Genomic DNA, 12,081 nt, shown 5'->3' with positions numbered 1-12,081 from the left:
TTATAATCATCAGCTGAAACTTTGTAATAGCCATTCACAATAAGTTTATAGGCTGTTTACAATCTTATTATTAACCATTAACAAAGTATTACAAATATCTGGTCCATATCTCCATGTAATCATTTCTTAAAGCTTTACAAATAATTTGGTGATCAATAACAAAAATATCATTTCATTGTTTGTTCACAGTGAAATTACTGTTAACTAAAGTTTAATTAACGATCAATTTACTATTTATAAAAGATGGTTATCATGAAGTGTTACATAAGTGAGTGCTCTGATTTGATTTGGTCTTTTAGTCAAATAAACAAAAAACGACTTGCACACTGCAGGGCTCCACTGTCCACTTATTTAATGCACCAAAATAGTGATGTTTCTAGCAGCACTGCTCTTAATCAGAGTAGAGTGACACTGCACAGCGCCATCTTAAATAGACAAGAACAGTCACTGGATCACATGGACAGAGAGTGCAAAAATACATACATACATAAATGCAAAATCTCAAACATGGTATTGCACGTGGCCTTTAGTCCATAAAGTATCTGATGTAAAAATGTAAAGTAACACTCAGAAAATGTCCCCAAAACACTGTTTGGTAAAATATGATGATGATTATTATTATGAAAAAAAACACCCTAAGTATATTTACACAAGAGAAATATTAAGACAAAGACAGTCCATAGGGCGGCCTCAAGGCTGTCATCAGTCCTGTACATGGTGCAATATGACAAAACAAAATTATGTCAGAGATCAGTTCAGCAGACACAGGGGATGACAGGTAATTGATTTCACAGGACAGAGTTACAAGTGCACCACTTAAAATACAATACTTACAAAAGGTATTATGTCTATTTTATCATTTAGGACTCGTAGGAGACAAAGTACGTAGTGTAGAGAGCCAGAAAAGTTCACATTTCAAAAGCAGATGTTAATGTGAGGGTTTGATTTTTTTTACCACATCATTAAAAATAGTGGGTGCAGAAAGACCCATGTTATCCTGGACTCTAATTCAAAATATATAACTGGTTAAAAGAATCCTAATGTTAAAGAATCATATGAGATGTTCCACTAAAAAGATTAATGTAATGCAAATGTGACATTTCACATTCATGTCTGCGTTGAAGATACAGCTCAAAGTACTTAAATATCCAGGAAATGGTGTGCAGAATATTTGAGAATAAATCCTTAAGGAGCGATTCAAAAAAGTTAGTCATGTACATTAATTCAGCTCTCTGCAGAAGGCCTAATGTAACAGCAGCTTTTCATTGGTCTAGAAACACTTTGTATGCACTATTTGGTGTTAGGATATTTACCGTCATTTAACGTGTGAGAGCTATATATACATACAGCATGTAAACTGTAAAGTAATGTATGCCACTGAGATGTCTTGGTCATGTGATCCTAAGTCGCCTCATTAAATATGTACTTTGATGATGTTTAATCTCAGTGAGAGACGTACAGTACAGAGTCTTCCAGGCCTTAAGAATTAATGACATTTGAGCACATGCATGCCGACAGACAGAAAGAGAGTCTGCTTTCACTTGAAGCATTTCAGATATGTCTGTGGCTTTTAATTAGGCTGGTAATTACTTGTGCTGCTTGATTTAGTTTATTTATTTATTTTTACACAGGGGCATATATCATCTCCATCTTCAGTAAACATGGAGCAAGTTATACAAGCCACACACTCGCTCACCCTGTTGGGCTACAGCTCTGCATGTGACCTCGGATAGCTTTATGGAAATGACAGCCCACATCTCATTATTGCTGACATTCATATGGTCACTGTATTTTTTTTTTAAATGATATCTCTGCTTTGCTTTTATCTAATGGAATGTGCAGATTTATCAAATTTATCACAGAACAGCAGACAGAAGAAGAGAAAGACGATGTCAGAAAGTCTTCTTTACTAACACTGGTGTTTCCAGCAGTGGAAGTATTGTGATAGATTTTTTTAAAAAGGTCCATTATAAATCAAGGTGAAGGTGATTTTGACTACTCTATACTGTGTTGTTGGGTAGTTATAAGGTGATCATACCCTATATGTTATGAGCAATAGCCCAATCTGCAAATTAACTACTAACTATAGCTGTAAATGTAGACAAGTCAAATGTACATCCATCAGAAATATAGTGGAGTTAAAGGTCCAGTGTGTAAATTTCCAGGGGATTATTAGCAGAATATAGCAGAAGTTGAAAATAATATTTCTAAGTATGTTTTCATTAGTGTATAATCACCTGAAAATAAGAATATCTGTGTTTGCATTACACCAGAACGAGCCTGGCATAAGTTCAAAATGTTGCACCGCCATGTTTCTTCAGAGGCCCAGAATAATAAACCAAATATTGGTTCTAGGTACGACCAGGTTTGGGGAGTAACAGATTACTTGTAACAGGAATACATCATCTGGATACCAAAAAAGAAGGTAACTGTATCCCATTAGCATAGAATTGGTTGGTGATGTACAACGAATTGGGCGGGGCTTGTTTTTGGCCTGTCTGTTCATCAGGAAATAATGGCAAGCTTTCAAATATTACACCTATCTCAGTTAAACACACTAAAATATCTAACAGCAGTGTAGTAATGCAATATTGATCAATAGATGATCAACACTGCCTAGTTTGACAGTTTCTTGTGGGTTTCATGACTCCTGTGTGTTACACAGGACAGACTCACTGAGAATGACTTGTCAATCACTAGGAAGCTCCACCCTAAAGCAAACTCTGCTTTATCATCTATTTTACTCTTAAAGTAACATGCTGTATAAGAAGATCTGAAACTATTGATTGAGACCATAAACTCATTAGGAAACTGTTTACTGAGGTAATAAATCAAGTGAGAAGTTGAGTCATTTTCTCATAAATTTCCACACAATCCTTCTGTGTTTTTTTTGTTTGTTTGTTTGTTTGTTTTGCAAATAGCTGAGTCAATCCCCCCCCCCCCCCCCCCCCCCTCGGCCATTAGAAAGAGATTAGAATTCAAGTTAAAAAATCTCTGAAAAAAATGACAGTGACCACAGCAGTGCCTTTCTGAAAATTCAGCGTAGCCAATCATACATCAGATAGCAAGTCCAGTGCCCTACCAGCACTTTTCTGAAAGAAAATAGCGCCGTATGGACACTGAGCCTAAATTTTACTAATTACTTTGTAAGGGACTGTCTAAAGACCACTATTAATACATTTGCATTAGAAATGATTAAAAATACATCACACAAATGTAAACTGAATTCTAAACTTTGAATTACAGACCGTCTCAACTTTTTCTTTCAAAGTCTCCCTAAAAGTCTCATGAACAGAAACTACTGAGAGACAGAGAGAAGGTGATCAAACACTTTGCCCACTAAACCATTTTGCAGATCACTATCAGCTCCCATATCAGCATATCACACCTGATCTATCACTCAAACAGTGTGATGAGATGAGCTGGAGAAATGAAAACATACCTCAAAGCATTATCTGTTTAGATCACCTTGGAGGGGAAGGTGAGCTCGCCTGATGAAATCAAGAACAGCAGCACAAGCCAGATGCAATCGAGTCCCAATCCGTGTTAATTAGCATTAGCTCAGTGAGCATCTCGCCTCATCATCAGGGGTAACCAGAGAGGGGCAGAGCTGAAGCAGCAGAGCACAACGAGGTGATACTGAGCCTAGCGTGCTGTGGCACAGCATCTGGAGGGCTGGCACCGGTCCAGCTGATCTTTCTCTTTTCCCGTCCATGTTTGAAGCTGACTCGTGTGTTCGTACAGATGTTGGCACATTAGCGACACATAAGTGGGGTCAACAGGCAGAAGTAGGGAACCGAATCAGGCCTGATTCTGGCCTCCAGCCACATCGGAAGCGCCAAGGGAGCGCTCCGTAGCTGAGACGTGCTCCCTCCAACCAAACCGACCAGGCAGTGTGTTGGCCCGAGCGTCCTGTGCACCATGCATGCCAGGCATGCTGGGATTTGTGACAGCTGTGGGCAGAGAGTAGAGACATTCGCTCAGTCTTGGCAACTGGAAAGGAGGGACAGGTGGAACGGAGCTCATCTGATTGAGTCTTGCATGCGTGAGGGGGTTGAGTCGGCCAAAGCCTCATATTATCATCATAATGCAGAAATCCAGTACATGACCCGTATCAGGGCTGCATGTTGATGCCTGAAAAGAGTAAAGGCCCTGGAAAACACTGACTGATGAGGACACGTGACATGATACGGTTTACTGTCCCACCCTCGAGCATCATTGTCACTTAGTTATTTAAAGTCTGTGTAAAGCAGTGATAAATGAGTGTTCTGAGTCTGTCACAGCACGGAAACATGTCAAAATCAGGAAAAGATGAGCAGTTTTCTCTGCTCTGGAAAGCTGGGGGCGTGTCTGCTCCGCTGTCTCAAGAATCAGACAATGACGTGAGACATGGACGCTCCGTCTGGCAGCGTTAATGGGCTTGTACAGACATGTTTGAGCCACCAGAGCCAGAGGACGGTGACAGGATACTATTTTTTTCTTCGGTGTCGGGTTGTTGGAACTAAAGTGAGCTTAAGTTAAATGCTGGGCTGATTTGGACTGAGAGAGATGCTAAAGATACATTGGTAACTGACCGCTGGGGACGGGGGGGTTGCTGTCATTTGTGAATCAGAGTTTAGAAGAAAAACAGACTTTATACAAACTTTAAATGAAAGACTTGCAAGATACAAGCTGAAAAAGTAACAGAGGAAAGGTTCAATAAGTTCCTATTTTCACTAATAAGACAAGAAAATAAAACCTTTTTGGCTTAATAGATGTCTTTTCAGAAAATAATATTACCACCTAAGCTCTAAACCACTTTTACCAGAATTAAATCACATGTACAAAGTAGGCTACATGTATTTGTATTCCAGCCTGCTGCACATCTGATTAATTCTGACCTTGGGTGGTGCATCAGAAGTATTTAATTAATCCATTTCCATTCCATTAAACCCACGGGGTTCCAGGTTTCATCATCAGAAAGGTTGAAAAACAATTAGTCTTTTATTGTCTTTCCTGCATCTCCTTTAATTAAGTATTTGACTCTAATTTAAAAGAACCTGATTTTAGAACACAAAATTCTGCTTTATATACTTCATTAAAATAAACGAATGATAGGCTTCTATTAAGACAAAATGTAACGTAAATATTTGTCAGCTGTTGCTTGATTGGAAATGGAGATGGCAATGTTGTTTGCTAATTACCACCATCAAATAAATGAGTACAATTTTTTTAACAAGTTCATTATCATCATTATCAGTATTCATTGGATGAAGCATCCAGTCACGTCTAACACGGGCTAACTTCAACTGATCAGATCAAACTCTTGCTGAAGCCGGCTGGGAGAAGAGCGAGAACATCTTTTCCATGGAGAAAAGCCTTCAGAGCCGTTCTTTTCTCTTCTTCTTCTTTCAAGGAAGAAATTCTCTCCAGTTCAGATGTAACTTATGCTATCACAGTTTTTACATTAACCTCTACAAGAGCAGCCATTGTTTGGGTGAGACGAGTCGTTTCCATGGACGCTTCTCGTTGTCTTCACACCTAAAACCATGCCTGTAGCTGCCAGTAGCCCCTCCTAGGACGCTGATTGGCTGCACCACTTTTGATGTGGAGGCAATCAGATAACTTGAAGCCTGCCAAGAGGGATTCTCAGGTTATCTTGTGATCTCACGAATCCAGCTGCCTCGCACCACCTCCGGCAGTTGCCATACAGCCCAAAGATTTGAAAACCACTGATTTATTTGCTTATGTAACTACGCAAACACATATCTGTGATATCTGCTGCTTGTGCATGTTGATATTTTTGCCAGAAAACACAGCTAAGCACTGAACAATGCTGAAGTTAATACAATGTGGGTGTAGATCCATGATGCAAAATACAGGGGGTCTGTGGGGTTCAAGACCCCTTGACTGACACATGAGACTCCCTCATAGCTGCAACAGCAACAATTTATTGGGTTCTGGAAAAAAAAAAATTAAAAAGTGTTTGTCACTTGCAATTCATTATTCAAAATGCAAAACATTCATTCACAAATATGAATAGGGAAAATATTGTTGCAGTGTTTCCTTTTATTTTGACATTTGATATATTGTTTCTGGTGAGGTTTTCCTCCATGGGTGGCTGCAAATGGTCCACAATACAATTATTATATAGTCATGAAGCGATGCTGCAACCTGAAAAGCAGTCGATTTTTTTTATTTTATGTTACACACGTCACTGTGTATTACTTCACTGGAACATTATTTAGGGGGAACATCCCAGTTGCCATGAGTTGTTTCACACATGAGCAACAGCAATCAAATAAAAATGCAAAACCAAAATTAAAAAGTAAAGTAATAATCAATCACTGGCGGTTTGAGAAATGTCAGCTGCCCTGCAGATGTCCATTTTGTCCAGAGCAGCTGTCTTAACATTACTATTAAAAATTACATTTCAAATTAAATGTAATGTCTTCACTAGTCATACAAGGCAGTAAAATTAAATGAAATTTAGGCAGTTGTGTTCCAGGAAGGACCACTCCAAAATAAATAAATAAATAAAATATGTGGCATGTGTTCTGTGTGCGCAAACCCCCTGACCTCAGCCCCAGATGGTCTGGGTTTAGCCCTAGACCTCGTCAGCTCCCAGAAACGCCCCTGCATTATGATAATAACGTTATGCAATGCAGCAAAACAGAAGTGGTCAGACCGTTATTTTGACTTTTAACTTCCTGTCTGCAGCGGGAGTGGGAACATGCTGCGTTGTGTTCACTGACGTCAGCTCCTTTTGACTGATTTGCGCCTAAATTGTGGCAAATATCTAACAATGTACAGTGTGACAGACTGACAGAAGTGGAAGAGACTTTCTTCCACAGCAGTCTGACGGACATGGCTCAGTTCTGCGCCCACACAGTGCCAGGATCAGCTGGTCATGTTGTCATGGTGACTAGACAGAATGTGTTGGTATTTGTTTTGCATTATGTTTTTATGACAATATTTGCCTGATATCAGACAGAAATGTCTACTTCAGCTCGATGAAGCAGGTGAATTCAAACGTCTGGACAAATTATAATAGACATGTTGGCTTGACAGACTGTACCATGACTGTTGAAGTCTGTGCAAAGGAAAAATGAACTTCTTCTGAACATATTATACATGAAAACACGTGGAAAGACTGAGAACTATGTAGTACTGAATTGTAGAGTTAGACAGGTAAACTGTTGTTCATGATTTCTGCGATCAGGATTTTTTTGGGCTGACCTGAAACGTGGCCCGGTGACGTGCCAGAACCACGGTCCCCCGCCATGAACCAACACACGAACAACACCACCTCCCCCTCCCCTGACCTTCCCTAACAGTCAGTTACAAACATACCCTCAACGACTCTGTCAGTCCAAATCAGCTCAGAAGTTCACTTCAGCTCACTTCAGTTCCAAAAACACAACACCGAAGAAAAAAAAAAAAAACATCCTGTCACCATCCTCTGGCTCTGGTGCCCCAAACATGTGTAGACATGTACAATAAAGATGCTAGACTTTCAGGTTGTTGCTATGTTTCAAGTCGTTTTCAGATCGTAGTGAAGAATGAGACATGCCTCCTGCGTTCCAGAGCAGAGAAAACTGCTAATTTTGGGGGGTTTTTGAGACATATTTTTTTTTTCAATCATTCAAATTTGGCTGTGTGGTTAATAACACGTTTCTGTGGTGTGACAAACTCAGAACACACATTTATTGTTGGTCTATAACAGTCTTAGTACTGAAGAATAGGAGACTGGTTACAATAGCATCATGCAAACAGATTGGACAAGATGCAGAGATGACAGATGTGCAAAATTCAGCGAGCCTGAATGACTTAAATTATGAGCAGATTAGTAGGGTTCGTTCAGTCGGTCAGTTCAGGGTTATGTGTGCTAGTGTGCGTGTATGAGAGGGGGTGGGGTGTGCTTGGTTGTGCAGGATGACTGACATTTTATCTGTGACGGTAAATCTGAAACATATAAGAGCCTGTTTACAGCTGGTGTTGTTTTGACACCTTTATGAATTGAAGCTGGACTGCAGCCACATTCATCCCAAACTAAACCTGGGTTGAACTTTGCTGTTGTGCCCTTCTCTGGTCAAACTTTGTTGAATAAAAGATGGAAAAAACCTCCTTGGCTTGACAACCTGGCACTAACAATCAATTTGCCTCCGCCTCCACAGAAGCCTCTTTCTCATTCACACACCATTTGTTGCAAACTCTCATTCACAACAGCATCATTTTTTACATTCTTCCTTCCACAGTCCTTTTCTCTTCTCCCGCTCAACACATCTCTGATTCCTCCTGCCTGTATTCACCACTGTTAATATTTGATTGTGTAGTGTAACCGCCTGCCTTCATCTCCCAGAGACCCTGGCCAATGGTAACACTTTATTTAAAGGGGTGTGCATAAGACTAACATGACACTGTCATAACCATGCTTGAACATGAAAGAGTCTTTGTGAATGTTTGTGACTTTTGCCATAAGTGCCATTTGGTCAGTTGTCAATTTTAATGCAAACTTGACATTGTTTGAGATGTCTTTGTTATCGCAGCTTGACATTAACCAAGATAACATAATCTGTTATAAGCGTGCCATAGCAGATCTTGACATCGACTGTCATGAGATAATTTTAATTGTGTCATGAATATTTTCCTTAATCTCACTTAATCTCAATTGCAGGGATACATTGTGGACCTGTCATAAAGATTTCATTAAGTGTTATTACACTGTCAAATTATTGTATAAGGGTGTCATGAATAATGCCCTCAATTTAAGTAATATATTTTGGACTAATAAAGATTACATTACATTTTTTAATGAAACAAATGCTTGTCAGTGGTCATAACAAAGACATTGCTCTCTTGATTAATATCGAGCTGCCATAACGAAGGCATCTCAAATGATGTCTTTGCTATCAAGTGTTATTACACTGTAAAATGATTTTAGAGTGGTGCCATTTCATATATTCGATTTTATTACGCCCTCAAATGCTTGTCAGTTGTCATAACAAAGACATCATTGTCACCTTTTTGCATCAAAAATGACGCAATTGACTTAATGACAGTAGTCATAGACATTTATGAAGCTTGATACCCTGATTATGACAGTGCTATGTCAGCCTTATGCACACCCCTTCAAATAAAGTGTTACTGGACATTTTATTTTTACGTTCCTTCTTTCTCATTCACATACCATTGTTGCAACCTCTCATGACAATGTATCATGTTCACACTATAACATGAAAAGTTTTATAACAATATATGTTATCATGTTATAACATGAAACATTTAATGTTATAATAATAAAAGTTTTCACGTTATAACAACTTTTCACATAACAAGACAATAACTAATTGTTATAACATAAGACAAGTTTATTGCTATAATGTGATAAGTTATGTTGAAATAACATGAAAAACATCTTGTTATAACAATCTTGTTATAACAATAAATTTCTGGACATTTTTTTCATATTCCTTCTTTGTCATTCACACTGTTTGTTGCAAATTCTCATTCATAACAGCATCATTTTTTAATTCCTTCCCTCCTCTCCTGTTCACACATCTCCAGTTCCTCCCGACTGTATTCGCCACTATTAATTTTTGATTGTAGTGTAACCACCAGCCTTCATCTCCCAGAGACCCTGGGTCAAGGGGCCTCTGAAACGCAGCTTGTAAAGATCCATCCATCCCTCCGCTCTGGCTGCGAGTCCACGTGTGGCTCGCTCATGCCTGCTGTCAGCTCCCATTACCTAATTGGAATTGAGATGCATCTGGCCTGCGTTTTTGTCTGAACTGCACTCCTGGTGGAGATAACGCTCCCACCCCCACCTCACCTCACCCTCTCTCCCCCTCTCTCTCTCTAGGACTCTTATTCATGCCATCCCGCTGGGAGAGGCTTTCTTTTCCCTGATGTGTGGTCAAACAGTCTTTTACAAAGCTAAAAAAAAAGAAAGAAAGATGGCACGGAGCAGATCACAGCCCGCTGCAGGAAGGCAACTCCTGCGGTTCACTACAGTTAATAAGAGCACTGTTTAATTCATGAGATCTGTCATGCTACAGTAGCTTCATCTTCACTGTTGGTAAGAAATTACAGCAGCTTCTGTGCTTCAAAGTCTTTATCTGTCGGGATCAGTGACCTTGCATTTCCAGGTCCGAGATTCACGGCGACACTTCTACAGCTACGTTTATATCCACACGGCGCTGAGGATTATAAAGCTGGATGTGCTGTAAACCCCAATTCATCCATGGCACAGAATTTCAGTGCAGAGTTCACACAAATGTTCAGGACTGTCAAAATGTCATGAAAACTTTATGTTGACTTCACACAACCATTTATTCCTGAGAGAATGAAATTGGCACATTTTTTTATTTTTAAGCCAACAAATTTTAATACAGAAGTGCATTGCTGAACCAGAAAAAGAAAAATCACATCTTAAGTTTATTGCTACAGCATGATGTTTAGCTAGATTTTTTAAAATAAAGCTTTAGGCCGTTTATTGAACTTATGCATTTCAGTAACAAGGAAGTGATCTAACTCCATCATTTTGTATTTTAGCTTCTTGCTTGCACAGGGAATGGGAATGTGTTCAGTTGTGATCAGTTTGTGCCTAAATGGTGTCAAATATCTGTCCAGTTTTGTAATACACTGTAAGGTGAAGGGTTGACTGTGCAGCAGGCTGACAGAGTTGGAGGAAAATAAAAGATTTTCTTCCATAGAAGTCTGACAAACATGGCCAATTAGATCAGTTCTCTGCCCACACAGCACCAGGTTATAACAAGATGTTTTCGTGTTATAACAACTCATAAACTTACCATGTTTTTGCAAGAAACTTTTCTGGCAATGACAGACAATATGCTATTTACGTCAAACATGTCATGTATAATGTGATAAGTTATTGCTATAACGTGGTACTTGTCTTTGTAACGTAAATGTTTCACGTGCATTGTCATAAGTTTCTTGTTGAAACAATATGTTATCACATTATAACATGAAACTTTTCACATTTTAACAAAATTAATAGTATATTGTCATCAAATGTTTTATGTTCATATGCAATGTAATCAATTTCTTGTATAATAAATCGATAATAATGTTCGCTCAGCATGACAGAAACACAGTAAAAGAGTTGCAGTGATGGTCAGAGTGACTAAACAGTCATTGGTTCAACTTAATTTCAATCAGGAGACTTTATTCTGAGTGTCCAAATTAGATTTATTTTGACATGTGCACAATCTGAACGAGAAATGTGGAAAGTCGTTAGTGATTAGACCCCATTGTGACATCATCATATAGCAAAGTCTAGACACTGATGGTGGTGAAGGGATGGCTGAAGATCAGGATGTGAAACTACATGATCAGCTGATGGAGATAGTGGCTACATCTGGTTGGTTAACTGAAAAGTGAGCACCCATCATCAGCTGATTGAGAATAAGAGTAAGAGAGAGAGTTACGAATGAATGAGGCGTACAAATAGTCTCCCTGATTGAACTTACTCTAAGCTTCATATCTGGAGCAACATGTTTTTTCAAGTTCAGTTACCTTAACTCAATTGACCCTTCTCTAAGTCCCGTCCTCCTTAGTTACTGTTGCTAAGCCTGCAAAACTTTCCATTCTCACACTGCATTTATGCAGTTTATACTGATAACAGTGGCAGATTTAACATTGAAACTGAGAGTAATCATTGAAACATAAAGTCTTGGAGTCCTTAGAGCCATAAGCAAAAGCAGCTTCTCATTTCTAGCTGACAACAGTGGAATTTGTCGGCTAAAATAATAACTCACAAGCGGATTTTATAAGTGTAGCTGGCTGATGCTCTTCTCAGAGCCTCCTGCACACCTTCAACATGTAGACAGATGGAAAGCTTGACAGCTCTAGTTACGGTTGCTAAGCTATGATTGGACAGTTGCTGTTGGAGGTGGGGCTTAGCGAAGGGTCAGTTGTTTCTGAATAACCAAACAAAGATGTTACACTAAACAACAAACTACTACAAACTACAGTCAGTTAACTTACATTTTTATGTTGAACCAACTCAAAAGTACATATTAAAGTTTTGTGTGAAATATGTTAATAATGATTTTGAAATGCACAATAAGTAAATTCTGA

Source organism: Lutjanus erythropterus, chromosome 11 (assembly GCF_056507025.1).
Source record: "Lutjanus erythropterus isolate fLutEry1 chromosome 11, fLutEry1.hap2, whole genome shotgun sequence".
NCBI classification, from domain to species: domain Eukaryota; kingdom Metazoa; phylum Chordata; class Actinopteri; order Lutjaniformes; family Lutjanidae; genus Lutjanus; species Lutjanus erythropterus.
The sequence above is the reverse complement of the archived record's forward strand: the minus strand, read 5'-3'. Positions refer to the sequence as shown.